The following is a 17,785-nucleotide window of genomic DNA, read 5'->3' as shown; positions in this document are numbered from 1 at the left end:
AATTTTAACGTAATATACTTCAGGGTGCAACATCATCGTAACTTATTACTGCGAAGCGTAATATCACAGTAATGTAATACTGTCAGGTACAACTCTATCGTAACTTAATACTGCAGGACGTAACATCAATCGTAATATATTACTGCATAGTGCAACATCATCGTAATATATTACTACAGAGCATAACATCGACATAATACTGCGGGGTGTAACATTATTCCTCCCTTTGGAACATTCGTCCTCGAATATTGACTAATGCACTTATCATTTTTATAACTTATATCTTTCGAATACTTTTAGAATTTCCCTTTCCATCTAGGCGACTGTTATGTGAATAAGTCCAAAGTCCAGGGTATTCTCCCCCTTAGGCCTCCTTCTAACACCACAACTTGTAGTCGGAATACTTCCAATCTCGTAACTGTTGCTACCTTTCATCATGCAACCTGTACGATTTTGACCTTGTAAGGGTGTCCAATCTCTAGGCTTTATATGTAGAGCGTGATAATATGTCCCTTTGGGCATCTATGAGTATACTGAAGTTCTTCTCTCGGTACTTTGTTGAATTCATGAATATTTCTATATCTTATCGCATAGGTCCGTTTAACCATCCATATGAATTTACTGCCATAACTCTTACTTTAATTTATCATTGCTGAGGTCTGCTACCAAATCCCAACTTACTCTCGTTGCTTATTCCATATGTATAAATTTAAGTCCTTTAATGCTTCCTCATTACTGCTCATCTTTAGAATGACGGCCTAATCTCATCTCATACTTTGTAACTTTTGTCCATCCATTGTTGATTCACCTTAATATTGATCTACAATATACCACTGATAACTTGAAACTTCTTACGCAATACTTTGCCACTAGGGCTTACGTTACATCAAGGAATTTTCGAAGTAATTTTTCTGATCCACTTAGCGGCGATACTGTACTTCAATAACCATATTCTATAGCATCCCAAGGTGATTCTCTTACGTGGGTATTTTAATGCAGTACAATTCATGAATCCCTTTTTTATCATTACCCAATCGAAGGCCTAAACGTCATCCTTTATCTATCACCATTACATCCTTATTCTACTATTAGGTCAGCATTCCATCTCTTTTAAATTCTACTTATGAAGAATAACTCCTTTGAGTCCATTCGGGCTATACTGAGGTTACTATAACATAGAGAAGCCAATAGCTCCCTTGTTTTCATGGGCTTAATCCTGAGGACTAATCCATTCTCGTCACCTTCTTACTGCCCTTTCTTATCTGTATTCCTGTCTTCCTAAAACCTTTTTGCTTTACCATACTTTAGCTTGCGACATATACATATCTATTTATACTACTCGTAACCTTCCTTCAACTTGCTTGAATTTCCTTGTGTTATTTTAGAACATCAAGCGAGACATCACATCGTCTCCAACCTTTCTCTATTCTCTTAACTAGATCTCTTAGTACTTAGAAACCATAGGCTGGAAGACATGTCGTCAATGCTGCTGCTATCATTTCCGGTTATTGGATCCCCATGCTTATAGCCTTCTATCCGAAGTATGGACTATTCACGATCTTCTTCCTTTGAGTGTCTCGTACGTTGTTCACATTTACCTTACTTACCTTAAAATCTCGCATCATATCTTTTATTTCTTTCATGACCTCCCTTCCACCTAGGTGTAATTCACGCCCATAACTTGAAGCTCTATTATAATACTCGCACCTCTGGTATATACACAATCCGGTGGGAGCTCCGTACTGACTTCTTATAAGGTCGGTACTTCTTCTAACCCGCTTTCTTGTAGAGTCATTATAGATTATGGTGGTTGTGTTATTTCTCTTGAACATCTGATATTAAGAGTGATTCTGTCATGTTCTCAAGCACAACTTCTATAATTTTTCTAGGTCCAATAATCAGACTCCTGATTTACGTGGATGATATAATTCTTTAGTTTCCTCTTCCTTCTGATCAGCCTTTACGTAGGCTTAAGCTATCTTCCGATCTATGGCTCATGGTATCAGTTATTACCTTATCTCATCATGGGCGTTATGAAATATATATGATACAATCTTTTAACAATTCAATCTTTTGTCTATACCCTGGGCTCAATTCTTTCTTTTAACTTATACCGGAGTTTTCTATGGCTGTATGATTGTCAACAAAATATGCTGCTTGGATAATGCTCCAAAATCTTGAGTGTATCCATAACATACTAACTCTGAATCATCGATCTAATAATTCTTTCGTTCCATCTTAGCTTTCTTTAAACGTGTGCAATTACTTTTCCTGATCTTTCTGCCCCTTGTTGCGGCCACACTTAGCTTATCTTAGTGCCCACACTTGCCAGAGTTTTCATACAACTCATATGATCCCGAATATTAGTTTTAATTCTTACTTCTCGTTCATTAGCCATGGTAGGTGCCGCTTTCCTTTGGAATGCTTACAATGTTGTTGCGAGATTGTTGTTACACGACGATTTCCTCTTTAGGTCGTTGTGCTTAGGTTGAAGCCTTCTTTCTTATCTCCTCAGCTAGTCTTTCGTTGTAGTACTTAGGGAGAACCCTTGACTCTCGTAAAGCTATGAGCTTATTACGAACTTTTTTGATGTCCTTACTTGCCTATAATCATCCGTAGTTGCTTAATTACATGCCCTTGTGCTTGTATGGTTGCTTCTGAACTGATATTTTGACTGCCTTCCTAGTGGCACTTTCTTTTATCCCCGTAACAGTCATACGGTACCTTTAACTACCCCGACTCTTATTTGAATATATCTCAAGTATTATAATGCTATTCTTTGAGGCTGAATTCTTCACGTTGGGTTCTACTATGTTTATCTTACACGATCTGATGACTCGTCTATAACCTCCTATTTAGCCATAACTGGGATCTTCCTGACCATTAACTACTCGTTGCCCATTCTCATATCAATATTCCTCGTACTTTTTCTTGGGTTATTTCTTTGGTCTTAACTTACGTATCACACTGGATCCTTAATTATCAATAACACATTGGGTAGGAACCCTTAGTTCTTCTCCTTGACGTCGCGTTTGCATAATGATCTGGAATCATAGCATATTTGTAGCATTTGGAAAGTGCAATCTCATCCCTTTCTTATTTTTATCGCATTCTTCCTTTTACCATTCCATATTCCCCCCTTTAGGGGAGTACTAAGAGTTGGAGCTACGACGACATGCCTATAGATGTTTCACCTTTTCATCTTTGGCATTCTTTCACATCATCGATGTCCCTTACTCACCTTGCGATAATCCTTCCGTACCAAGGATAGAAAAATTGCTTACTTACGAGGGTGAAACTTAGTATAGCTGGAACATACAGTCCTTTAAGCTTAACTTTTCTCACATTGCTTGTTGTAGGGAAACATCTTTCTGAATGACCATTCTCTGAATTTCTCATAAATCTTCTTTTGTCGTCCATTCTATTATTAGCAGAACAAAATATGAAATTCTTATAATGGCGACTATCATCAGTCACTCCGTCCCTAATTCATGTTTAGTTTATCTTGTTCACTAATCCATACTGGTTCTATTACTCAGGGGTCTAATTTTTCCTCTTGGTAACCACGCTAGAGTTGCAAACTTATTTCCCGAAATGAGGACATGATTGTATGGCCTATGCTCTTCTGTTGTCCTAAGGCCTGTCACTTCTTGTTTCTTCATTTACTTGACTATAAATTTTGTAATATTGTCATCTTTTGATCTACCGTTGTCATCCATGCATCACATCTTACTCATAATGCTTCATTAGCTCTTTTTTTTTTTCCCACTAACATTTATGCCTATCATTTTATTCTGAAAACTCGAACAAGACATTAGTTTGCTTTTAGCTTCCCTTTGCTCCATCCAATGGCTCTTCAAGTTGCTTAACGTTCTCGTTTTACTAGGGACGCGAGCCACACTAGGGTAATATGTATCCTTTCAAGGCTTATAGTGCATGTCTTTGTAGTACTCATATCTGGCTGTATTATTTTAAAGTGTATCATCTAGGTGTCTCACAAGGAGATTTACTAGCACACTTGCAATATCCTTCAGAAATGTCAACTAACACAAACAATCTATTCACCATTTTGGTTTACTCTAAACTCATCCAGGTCCTGATGTTCCGTCCTTTTCTTAAACTACACCTGTTAGCCCCCATAGGGCATAAATGAGATGGGTACAACCAATTGTACATACCTCTGTTGCTGTTGAGGATAACTCTTAATGCTTATATTTTTTGCCGGAATTGTAATACTGATAATCTTCATTAACTGGGCGCCTCGTACCCTTCTTCACCTTGCTTATTTTACTTCTTGAAAGCATTGTCTTTCACCATAATTATGGATAAATATTCTTCCCTTAAGGCTCCTTATTAAGAGGCTTACACCTTTCAGTACGCACATGATCTGCTGAAGACCTCATAGTTACTCATCATAAGCATGATGCAAAGTCGAGTTCCTCTGGCTCAACTCTTCCATAGCCATGTCTTTTACCAACCGTCTTTGTGGAAGTAAATATCGTCGTATTATGAATAAGATAGAGTTTAAGAAATTGAGTTCTTACAACTGAGCTCTACCACACGATCTAAAGTAAGAAAAAATAGTGACAGTCCTAAATGCCCTATAGCCTCCTGCTTATAAGTGTGGTGCACGACACACCCATAAACAAGACTCTAATAGACACGTCTTGTAGACTTCCTAGGATAGAACTGCTCTGATACCACTTTTGTCATGACCCAAACCGATGGGCCGTGATGGGCACCCGGTACCTTACTCAACCGAGTACCAACGTAACGTATCTTTCTTATTACATCATCATATACATGTGTCATACGGGCCTAATATGCCAACATAATCATTTATAAACTCAAAACATAGGTCGACAAGGCCGTACAATCTTTCACGTACACGACATATGTCTGCAAGCCTCTAAGAGTACATAAATGTCATAAAGGTCGGGATAGAGTCCCACCAAACCAAACAATACATATCTAAATCATACTAACCAAATAAGCAACTCCGAAGCAAATAGAGCGCACCAACATCTTTCGCTGAGCTGATAGACTACTTGGAGGGCTCTCAACCTGTCTATCGGGACCTGCGGGCATGAAACGCAATGTCCCCGGGCAAAAGGGACATCAGTACGAATAATGTACCGAGTATGTAAGCACATAAATAAATACATAAGAGACATGGAAGACATATAGAGTACATGACTCAACCTGTAAGTCTGAATAACTTTGTAAATCATAAATTACTTTTAGCGTCATGCATATGCGTATGAATACCATGTCGTGCATAAGTACATGTTTCATAACATCATCAGCTTCTGAGGGCATCCCATCATATCATATCAGCCACTATGGGCAAAATCATCAATGTATACCAGCTGATTAGGTGGTGGTGTGTATATAATGTCATAACATTTCCCATATCCCAAATACATACATATATATATATATATATATATATATATATATATATAACCTTTCCCATATCCCATATACATATCTTTACATATATACGCATATATAACGTAATTTGAGTACATACATATATATGCGTATATAACGCCGTTTGAATCATATTTCAGCCACTGTGGGCAACATCATCATCATATACCAACTGATCAGGTGGTGGTGCGTATATAACGTCGTAACCTTTTCTCATATCCCATATACATATATTTACATATATACGCGTATATAACCTCATCTGGTTATGGGTCAATGCACATGTATGAAATGCATGAAAAATACGTAATAATCTCAATATTCCTTCCGGATAAATTTTTCCAACTACGTATTATTCAGAGACCCACGAACAGAAGATAATAATAATTCTCATGGGCAAGAATATAGACACCCCTACTATTTCTATGAATAGAGTAATTTATAGAAACTGTGTATTTACTCGTTTCTTCAGTATAATTTGGACCATGCCAAAAGAAAGAAGAGCTTAGCCTTAACATATCTAGAGTAGGGAAAACCCCGTATAATATTTTGTTAGAAAACCTTTGTTGGTTGAACGAAATTTTTCCCCTGCTCCTTAGAAATTCACGAACAAAATTTGTTTCTTGTTCCTAAAGATCTTGGAACGAAATAACGTTTTCAATTTCAATAGAAAACATTTTCTAGTTCTTTGTTTGGAAGGAATAACGTCCCTTTTGGTTTGAAATTAAGAAAGGAAAATGTTCTGATTCTTCAAGTATTGGAAAGAATGTGCTTGATTCACTTGAATCCTTAGTAGATAAGATCATTATTTTTTTAAAACCAAAGCATAATGTTTGGATAAAGATAATGCTTACTAAAGTCTTCTTGATAAGACTTATAACTTAGCCCTTTTGAAACTTTTTTCTTTTAAGACACAAGTAAAGGTGAATTAATGAGTCACCTTAAACAAAGGGGTTGGGGCTGCCACGTTCTCTTGGGGTGATTTGGGTAATTTGTTAATTTTTATCCCCAATTAATTAGGTAATATTTCGTTACCCAGTAATTAATCAATTACCCGCAAAATTGAGAATTATTCCCACTTACTAAAATATTACTCACTTTTCACATACCTTATACACCTTACTATTATGGTCATGTGTTACCTTGTATAGTACTAGTTCATAAATACCGAGTATTTTAGCTCGAGCCGTATTTTATCCCAACATGCCAAACTTGGACGAAAATTTGTTTTCTTTGACTTGCTTCCCCTTTCACCTTTACGAATTTACTAATCACTTGTGAAATAGCATAATCCTTATAATCCCCAAATAATCTTTTCCTTGGACTGATGTAAATTACCTTACGAGAATTTAACGTAAAATACTGCAGGGTGCAACATCGTCGTAACTTATTACTGCAAAGCATAATATCACAGTAATGTAATATTGTTGGGTACAACACTGTCGTAACTTAATACTGCAGGACATAACATCAATCGTAATATATTACTGCAGAAGGTAACATCATCGTAATATATTACTACAGAGCATAACATTGACGTAATACTGCGGGGCGTAACAATTGATCTCCGTTCCGGGTATCACCAGTTGAAGATCAGGGACTCGGATATTCTTAAGACAACTTTCAAGACCCGATATGGTCATTATAATTTCTTTGTGATGTCTTTTGGGCTGACAAAATTCCCCAACAACGTTCATGCATTTGATGAACATCGTGTTCCGGCCTTATCTCGATTCGTTTGTCATAGTCTTTATTGATGATATTTTAGTGTATTCGCGTAGTCAGGAGGAGCACGCGGGGCATTTGAGAGTTGTGTTGCAGAGATAGAGGGAGGGGAAGCTTTTTGCAAAATTCTCCAAGTATGAGTTTTGGCTCAGTTCAGTGGCTTTCTTGGGGCATGTGGTGTTCAACAAGGGTATTCAGGTTGATTCGAAGATAATAAAAGTGGTTCAGAGTTGGCCCAGACCGTCCTCAGCCACAGAGATTCGCAGCTTTCTTGGTTTGGCAGGTTATTATCGTCGGTTTGTTCAGGGATTATCATCTATCGCATCGCCCTTGACCAAGTTGACTCAGATGGGTGCTTCATTTGTATGGTCAGACGAGTGTGAGGAGAGCTTTCAAAAGCTCAAGAAATCTTTGACCACAGCTCTAGTGTTAGTTTTGCCATCAGCTTTAGGTTCATATACTGTGTATTATGATGCTTCCAGAGTTGGTATTGGTTGTGTGTTGATGCAGGAGGGTAAAGTTATTGCTTATGCTTCTCGTCAGTTGAAGCCCCATGAGAAGAACTATCCCGTTCATGATTTGGCATTGGCTGCCATAGTGCACGCGCTGAAAATTTGGAGCCATTACTTGTATGGTGTGTCTTGTGATGTGTTTACTGATCATCGTAGCCTCCAACACTTGTTCAAGCAGAAGGATCTCAATTTGAGGTAGCGAAGGTGGTTGGAGTTGCTTAAAGATTATGATATCACTATATTGTACCATCCGGGGAAGGCCAATGTGATGGCCGATGCTTTGAGCCGAAAGGCGGTGAGTATGGGGAGTTTGGCATATATTCTAGTTGGGGAGAGACCTCTTGCAGTTGATGTTCAGGCCTTGGCCAATCGGTTTGTGAGATTAGATGTTTCGGAGCCCAGCCGGGTATTGGCTTGTGTGGTTTCTCGGTCTTCCTTATATGATCGCATCATAGAGAGATAGTATGATGATCTGCATTTGCTTGTCCTTAAGGACAGAGTTCAGCATGATGATGCCAGAGATGTGACCATTGGTGATGATGGGGTGTTGAGGATGCAGGGCCGGATTTGTGTGCCCAATGTGGATGGGCTTCGGGAGTTGATTCTGGAGGAGGCCCATAGCTCGCGGTATTCCATTCATCCGGGTGCCACGAAGATGTATCAGGATCTGAGACAACATTATTGGTGGAGAAGAATGAATAAAGACATTGTGTGATTTGTATCTCAGTTTCTCAATTGTCAGCAGGTGAAATATGAGCATTTGAGACCGGGTGGCTTGCTATAGCAGATGGATATTCCCGAGTGGAAGTGGGAGAGGATCACTATGGACTTTGTTGTTGGATTTCCACGGACTTTGAGAAAGTTCGATGCTATTTGGGTGATTGTGGATCGGCTGACCAAGTCCGCGCACTTCATTCCTGTGTGTACTACTTATTCTTCAGAGCGGTTGGCAGAGATCTATATCCGAGAGATTGTTCGGTTGCATGGTGTCCCAGTTTCTATCATTTCAGATAGGGGCACTCAGTTTACTTAGCAGTTTTAGAGATCTGTGTAATGAGAGTTGGGTACTCAGGTTGAGTTGAGCACAGCTTTTTACCCTCAGACGGACGGGCAGTCCGAGCGCACTATTCAGATATTAGAGGACATGTTGTGTGCTTGTGTCATTGATTTTGGAGGGTCATGGGATCGGTTTCTACCACTTGCAGAGTTTGCTTATAACAATAGCTACCAGTCGAGTATTTAGATGGCTCCGTATAAGGCTTTGTATGGGAGGCGTGTAGATCCCCAATTGGTTGGTTCGAGCCCGATGAGGCTAGGCTATTAGGGACAGACCTGGTGCAAGATGCTTTAGAAAAGGTGAAGGTGATTCAGGAGAGGTTTCGTACAGCACAGTCAAGCCAGAAGAGCTATGCTGATAGGAAGGTTCAAGATGTGTCCTACATGGTCGGCGAGAAGGTTCTATTGAAGGTTTTGCCCATGAAGGGTGTTATGAGATTTGGAAAGAAAGGGAAATTGAGTCTTCGGTTTATTGGGCATTTTGAGGTGCTTCTGAATATTGGGGTGGTAGCTTATGAGCTTGCTTTTCCACCCAGCTTGTCGAGTGTGCATCCGGTATTTCATGTTTCCATGCTCCGGAAATACATTGGGGATCCGTCTCATGTTCTGGATTTCAGCACGGTTCAGTTGGATGATGATTTGACTTATGATGTGGAGTCAGTAGCTATTTTGGGTCGTCAGGCTCGAAAGTTGAGGTCAAAGGATATAGCTTTTGTGAAAGTGCAGTAGAGAGGTCGGCCCGTGGAGGAGGCTACCTGGGAGATCGAGCGGGAGATATGGAGCAGATATCCTCACCTGTTTGAGGCTTCAGTATGTTTCTTGACTCGTTCGAGGATGAACGTTTGTTTAAGTTGGGAAGGATGTGATGACCTGGCCAGTCGTCTCATGTATTACCGCTCCGCTTTTCCCCATTTCTGCTTCTTTATGCCTTGTTATCCGTGTTTTGTGATATCGGATGGTCGGATCGAACTCGGAATGATTTTGGTAAGGTTTGAGACACTTAGTCTCATTTAAGAAAGCTTAAGTTGGAAAAGTCAATCGGATGTTGACTTATGTGTTAGAGGGATTAGAAAGTGAATTCTGAGGGTTCGATTAGCTTCGGGAGGTGATTTGTGACTTAGGAGCGTGATCTGAATAAATTTTGAAGGTTCAGAGTAGATTTAGGCTTGAATTGGCGAAGTTGATATTTTGGCGATTTCTGGTTGGTAGGCGAGATTTGGATATAGGGGTTGGAATGGAATTCCGAGAGTTGCAGTAGTTCCATTGTGTCATTTAGGGTGTGTGTGCAAAATTTCAGGTCATTCGGACGTGTTTGGTTGGGTTTTTGATCAAAAGCAAAATTCGGAAAATTTTAGAAAATTTGGCTTGAATCTGATGTGTTTTGGGTGATTTGATGTTGTTTAAGATGTTTTAATGATTGGAACAAGTTTGAATAAGGTATTAGGATATGTTGGTGCTTTTGGTTGAGGTCCCAGGGGGCCTCGGGGTGATTTCGGATGGTTGACGGAAAGGTTTGAGACTTGTGAAGTTGCAGAATCTCAGCTGCTTCTAGTATTTCCGCACCTACGGATTGGGGACCGCAAGTGCAACGCTGCACGTGTGGAAGAGGAGCCGCAGAAGCAAATTTTTGGAGGGATCGACAGGAACCACAGAAGCGGTTGGAGTACCGCATCTGCGTTGACCGCAGATGCGGAAAAGGGAGCTTAAGTGATTTCCGCAGAAGCGGAGGAAAAATCGCATATGCGGTACCGTAGAAGCGGCTATGAGATCGCAGATGCGAAAATCCTTAGCCAGAAGGTATATATTACTTTCTTCGCGAATTTTTGCGAAATACTCCATTTTTGAAGACGGGAAAGAGGCTAAGGCATAGGATTTCGAGAGGAATCAAAGGATAGCAGTTGGGTAAGTTCCCTAAGCTTAATTACATGGGTTTAACATCATTTTTCCATTGTTTAATCATGGTTTTAGTGGAGATTAGGGAAGAAAAATTGGTGATTAGGGCTTGAGATTAAGAGAGCTTTAAATGGGTATTTGAGGGGTCATTTGGACTTCGATTTCAGTGTTCTTGATATGTATAGACTCGTGGGAGGATAAGGATTTCCGTGAGTGTGATTTTTATCGAGTGTCGAGACGTGGGTCGGGGGGTCGGGTTTCGGTATTTTTGGGATTTTTGGTATTATTTGATTGTTTTCGCTTGGACTTCATTCCCTTAGAATATTTTGATGCTGTGATTCTGATTTTGGATAGATTCGACGCGAGAGGAGGCCGATTCGAGGGTCAAAGGCGTCGCGTGGTAGTATTTTCACCGGTTTGAGGTAAGTAACCATTGTAAATCTAGAACAGAGGGTACAAACTCCAGTATTTGACTTGTTTTGATAAATGCGGTGACGCACATGCTAGGTGACGAGCGTGTGGGCGTGCACCGATAGGGATTGTGACTTGGTCCGTCCCGTAGCGACTATTAAGCCGCTTATTTGATTTGGAAACGTTATATTATTCCGTATTTTGGATATTTATACTGTATTATGGGCTGTATGCCATGTTTGGGGCCTTGTGCCGACCTGTAGAAACCCTTAGGGGCATTTTGACTATTTTTCCTCACTTTACTTGCTAAAAACATATCCTCAGTCATGTTTTACCTGTTTAAATGTTTAAAACTGGTTTTATCTTTCCACTTCTAATTGTGAGGACTGTTTGAGCTGAGTTACCTAATTTTTATTGTTGTGCCCGAGAGGCTGTGAGGTTAATGACTGAGAGAGGTTGAGAACCTAATAGTGAAGATATTATATGTATATATTATGGATCGGCCTGCACGCCGTAGTAATACTTATATGGATCGGGTTGCACGCCGCAACATATATATACTGGATCGGGCTACATGCCGCAGCGATATGCATATTAGATCGGGCTGTGTGTCACAGCGATATGACACTTGGGCTGTAGGAGCCCCTCCGGAGTGTGTACACCCCCAGTGAGCGTAGTCGACTATAAATTACAGATCGGGCTACACGCCGCAGCGGCTACTATGATTTCTATTACTATGAGATATTAGTGAGCCTGAGTGCTGAGAGTGGGTATTGAGTGACGAGAGTTGAGTCACGAGTGACTGAGAGGCTTCCCGAGAGGCCACATTCTGAGTGATACCTTGCCCGAGGGGCCCAGTTATGATATTTTCACTGATTTCACTCTTCTTTTAAAAATAGCCTCCATCAAAAAAAATTCTAAAGTATACGAATTCAAGTTTTTAAACTGAAGTTGATAATTTTACGACGAAACTGGTTTTAAATTGTGAATTAGATTTGTTATCCTGTTGTTTATTCAGTTATATGATTTTTAACTGCTCTTCACTGCTTTCAGACCTTATTTACTTTAGTTACTTACTGAGTTGGCGTACTCACGTTACTCCATACACCTTGTGTGCAGATCCAGGTACCCGAGTGGCAGAGTGAGGGTCCTTAACTGATACAGAAGTTGCCGGAGATTTCAAGGTAGCTGCATGGCATCCGCAACCATGTTATCTCCTTCTTATCTTGTTCTTTTTCCGCATTTTGCTAGACTTTTATTGTATCATACAGTCAGTTATATAGTAGAGGCTCTAGACTCGTGACACCAGATATTTGGGGTTGTGTTTTCTTATGTTTTTATTAGATTCCGCATTATTTTAGCTGTTTTAAACACTTCTTATGAAAACCGGTATTTAATATTATGTTGGAAAAATGGTTTTATAAAAAAAATCTGATGTGATTGATGGTTTGGGTTGGCTTGCTTAGTAATGTGATAGGTGTCATCACGACCGGGTATTTGTGGTCGTGATCTCTGTTACGCAACGCCTTCCTGATGTTCTTTGGAAGGGCAACATAAGGCTAAGCAACCGATGTCAGTGCGGTTGTTGTCCGCCAATGAGGTCCTCGCCGCACGCTAGACTAGATTGTCAGTGACGTGCGGGAAAACCAATGTCATGAGCAATTGCGGAAGCTGAGAGAGAATTGGGTTTTGAATGATGATGATGAATTTTATTGATGACTGAAAATGCTGATTACAACGATGCGGTGTCGAGGGGGAGAGACACCCGAAAATTGCTTGCTTGAAAATGATTGATTGTTTGGTCCCCCTTAATAATGCTTAAAAAAATAAACCAACATTACATGACTAGTCCTAATAAAGCTGTAGAAGCACACTGAAATTGAAATGATGTAAACTAGCCTATGATTACAATGAAAAGGACTTAGTTTATTACAAGGTAGAACTAAGTCTGATGGCAGCAACTTTGTCTTGCGGGTCAGGGTCTGCGCGCGCGTTGCTGTGGGTGCGCGCGACATTTGATGTGTTGGCCTGAGGCTGGGCGCTGGTGCTTGGCATCAGGGTCTGTGCGCGAGGCGCTGCTGGAATGGGTCTGCAGCTGGGCGCTGGTGAGGCATCAGGATCTGCGCGCGCGGCATTGTCAGGGCGCGCGGCGCTGTTGTCATTGGCCAGCCCTTGGGCGCTGGCGAGAGGCATCGGTGGGGTGACAGAGGCACATGCGCGCTTGTCACTTGGCGCAGCCAAGACCACGGGGCCGACCATGGCGCTAGGCATTGTGAGGCTTGCTAGGCCGCCATGGGGCGCGGCCAAGGGGTCATGGGGCGTGTCTGGAAAGCATCCCATGACATTCTCCCCCACCTGAGTTGGCGCCATCCTCGGAGCCTTATGATGATGATGAGATGATGATGATTTTTCTGATGGTTGTTGGATGGGAGGTCTGCGCCCCTCTGTTCTGTGAGCTTATTGTTGTAGCGACGCAATGATTTCATGCGGCTGACATGGAAGACTGGATGGATCTTCCACCAGGATGGAGTTTTTACCTGGTATGTGGACTTCCCAATGCGTTTTTCAATGGGCAGGGCCCGATGTATTTTTGTTGCAGGCGAGGGTCATGGGTCCTTTCTGCAAACAAGTACCACTTTGGGATGCATAGCATTACTTTGTCCCCTGTTTGATGTTGGGCAAAGCAAAGATTTTGTTCGGTGAATCTTTTTGCCTGCTCTTGGGCTTTGACGAGATAGCTCCGCACTATCCCCATGTTGCGCTCCCATTCGCTCGAGAAGTTTGCAGCTCGAGGAGATTTTGGCATGGTTGATGCATTCACTGTTTGCGGGAGAAGCGGTTGATGTCCGGTAACAATTTCTAAAGGGCTTTTGTTTGTATGATGGCTCTTTTGAGAATTGAAACACAGTTGAGCAGCATCCAGGAGCTTCACCCAATGCTTCTATGATCCGGTTGTGAAGTTGCAGAGATATTCCTCCAGCATGTCATCGAACCGGTCTGTCTGGCCATCCGATGGTGGATGGATGTCTGAGGTGTGACTCAATGTTGACCCAAAGCACCTGAAGAGATGGGTCCAAAAGTTGCTAGTGAAGCGTGAGTCGCGCCTACTAACAATGTCTTTGGGCAGGCCCCAATGTTTGACAATGTGCGAGAAGAAGAGTCGAGCTGTATCTTCTGCTGAGATGTTCTGCGGGGCTGCTATGAAGGTTGCATAGTTTGAAAACTGATCTATGACAACCATGATGGATGCAAGATTACCGACTTGGGGCAATCCCGTGATGAATCTGAGGGAAACACTTTCCCATGGTCTCTGAGGGACATGTAATGGCTGCGAGGGTCCCGTCTGTGATGAGTGATCCGACTTGTCCTTGTGGCATGGCTAACAAGTCTTCATACGATAAGGAGCGTCACCAATCTTTTGAGGCCGATGACATGATGGTTGATTGTTGCTGCGAAGAGTAGCCGGAACCATGGGTTCATGTCTGTCGACTACCTTCTCCAACTGCATGGCCGAGATGTTTTCAGCGGCCATCTTTATGGGAAAACATGGTATGGTGCAGGGCTTGGCCCCGTTTTCTCCCATCATCAGGAGCATGTTGGCATATAATACCGGTATGGTGTTGGTTTGCCTCATGAACTCCAAACCCACTATGATGTCGAAGTCATCTATGATTGCGATGCGCAGGTCGATGCTTCTTTTGTATGGGCCAAGTTTCACTGGGACATTTGTAGTTGTTCCACCCAATGTCTGGGGTGGTGAGTTGATAGCCTTGACGCGGCCTTTGCTCTTTTGCACAACAAGACCTAGGCGCTCTACTTGCGTTGATGACAAGTAGTTGTGGGTGGCACCCGTGTCTATCAATGCGTGAAGGGGCTTGCCGTTCACTTTCAATTCGATGAACATTAGGGTCCTCGCTTGTTTAGGAGGCCTCTCGTCCATCTTTTCCTTCCCTTTCTTGGTGATTAAGACTGATGTTTTCTTAGGAGGACATGCACTGGTCCCCTAAGGCATGCGGGATAGAGCCAACAATTGCATTGAAGGCGCCTACCTGGTCATCTTCGGATGTGTCTGATGCGTCTGACTCATCCTCGACAGTCTGATGAGCATTGACCTTGATGTTTGGGCATTCATTGTTCCAATGTGCCCCACCGCAATGACGGCATTCTGAGGGAGGCTTTCTCCCCTGATTGTTGTTGATGGATGCAACACTGTTGCTGTTGGAGGGAGGAGTCTTAGTTTTGGATGCACTCCGATCTCCCCCACTTTTGCTTGGGCCACCATTGCTGGGATGGTGCCCGTTGAATCCCCCTCGGACAGACGGCTGGGGCCTGTCGTTCTGAGTTCCAAAATGATAATCGCCAAGGCATTCTGCAGCTTGAATGGCCTTGGGTAGGGTGTCTACCCGTTGTCTCTGTAGTTCCATACGGGCATGAGGTTTCAAACCTTCTATGAATGCGAAGAGTTTGTCTTTGTCCCCCATGTCGCGTATGTTTAGCATGAGTGCGGAGAATTCGCGCACATACTTTCGCACTGATCTGGTGTGGCGGAGTTCCCGTAGCTTTCTCCTTGCATTGTATTCCACATTTTCGGGGAAGAACTGCAGGCGTATGGCTACCTTCAATTCATCCCATGTCTGGAGAGTATCTTCACCGGCCTTGATGGCTTCGTATTTGACCCGCCGCCAAAGTTTGGCATCGCCCTGAAGATACATGGCAGCAGTCGCTACCTTTTTGTATTCTTCCAAATGGCCCACGGCATCGAAGTATTGTTCGATGTCGAAGATGAAGTTTTCCACTTCTTTAGCATCCTGGGATCTGTCGTATGGTTTTGGCTCCGGTATCTTAAGCTTTTGTGGAATGGGGGTGAGGTTTGCTGCACCCCCGATGTGGTGGTCGCCTCCTCGAAGTAGGCTCTGTAGGGCAGCATTGACAACATTGAGCTTGCCTATCAAGTCGTCTATGGTTTGTTGCATGGCAGTTAGTCTGTCTGCCTCTTGTTGCTGATGGGCTAAATCGTCGGCACGCTCCTGTTGGAGGTCCTCAAATTTTCCATGAATATTGGCAGTTTCGATGGTTGCCGTTTGTCGGTCATCGTCAGAGTCACGACTGATATTTGCAATGTCATTTTCGGCCTGCCGCATTCGGCTGTCCAGGTCGTCCAACCTTTGCACTAGGTTGTTGTTTTGATCAGGCACCGTATCCACGATGGGTCGTAATCGGTCAATCGTCTCTTCTAGGGATGCTAGACGCTCCTCATGATTCACCATGGTCAGAAATGGTGATGATGGCAAATGTGTTCCTTCGTCCGATGTCGAGCCTAGGCTCTGATACCAACTGTTACGCAACGCCTTCCTGATGTTCTTTGGAAGGGCAACGTAAGGTTAAGCAACCGATGTTAGTGCGGTTGTTGTCCGCCAATGAGGTCCTCGCCGCACGCTAGACTAGATTGTCAGTGTCGTGCGGGAAAACCAATGTCATGAGCAATTGCGGAAGCTGAGAGAGAATTGGGTTTTGAATGATGATGATGATTTTATTGATGACTGAAAATGCTGATTATAAAGATGCGGTGTCGAGGGGGAGAGACACCAGAAAAATGATTGATTGTTTGGTCCCCCTTAATAATGCTTAAAAAAATAAACTAACATTACATGACTAGTCCTAATAAAGCTGTAGAAGCACACTGAAATTGAAATGATGTAAACTAGCCTATGATTACAATGAAAAGGACTTAGTTTATTACAAGGTAGAACTAAGTCCGATGGCAGCAACTTTGTCTTGCGGGTCAGGGTCTGCGCGCGTGTTGATGTGGGCGCGCGCGATATTTGATGTGTTGGCCTGAGGCTGGGCGCTGGTGCTTGGCATTAGGGTCTGGGCGCGAGGCGCTGCTGGAATGGGCCTGCAGCTGGGTGGTGGCGAGGCATCATGATCTGCCCGCGCGACATTGTCAGGGCGCGCGGCGCTGTTGTCATTGGCCAGCCCTTGGGCGCTGGCGAGAGGCATCGGTGGGGTGACAGAGGCGCATGCGCGCTTGTCACTTGGCGCAGCCAAGACCACGAGGCCGACCATGGCGCTAGGCATTGTGAGGCTTGCTAGGCCGCCATGGGGCACGGCCAAGGGGTCATGGGGCGTGTCTGGAAAGCATCCCATGACATCTCTCATGAGCTTTAATGTCTGTTTCCTCAATTTTAACAGTGATTTTCCCATCCCTAGTAATTGGTGGAACATAGGTGAGAGCCTTACCCATTTGAGTGTTCCGATTGTTCCTACCTTCATCCGCAGGGGTTGACCGCTCAGAGGCTATTGCTACAAAGAATTGGTGTCGGCGAGCTGCTAATTCCTCCTTGATGCTTGTAGAAATCCCTTTTGTTTGTTCATCTCGTCCTCCGTCAGCTGGGATCTCAGATTCCTCAATTTCTTCCACAATCGTTAACATTGGAGGAAGAAAGCTTCCAAATGTTATTAGTGTTCTTTGAGTTTGGGTCTCCATTTCTGGTGCAGCCAAAACTTCTGGTTGTATCTGTGCCCGAATAGCATTTTTTCGGGCGTCGGGGCATTGTTCCTGGTGTACGTTAGCAAATCCAGCTAATCGTGCGCCGAGAGCATTCCCTAGATTAGTTTGAACTCATATCTCCATTATTTATTTCCAGAGCATTTTGAAGACATTATGAGTTTGCTATTCAAATATATTCATCGAAGTCTACCCGATTGGCATATATTCAACTCTACCAATCCGATACATAAATCTCTAAAAAGCA

Source organism: Nicotiana tabacum, chromosome 16 (genome assembly GCF_000715075.1).
Source record: "Nicotiana tabacum cultivar K326 chromosome 16, ASM71507v2, whole genome shotgun sequence".
NCBI lineage: Eukaryota > Viridiplantae > Streptophyta > Magnoliopsida > Solanales > Solanaceae > Nicotiana > Nicotiana tabacum.
The sequence above is the reverse complement of the archived record's forward strand: the minus strand, read 5'-3'. Positions refer to the sequence as shown.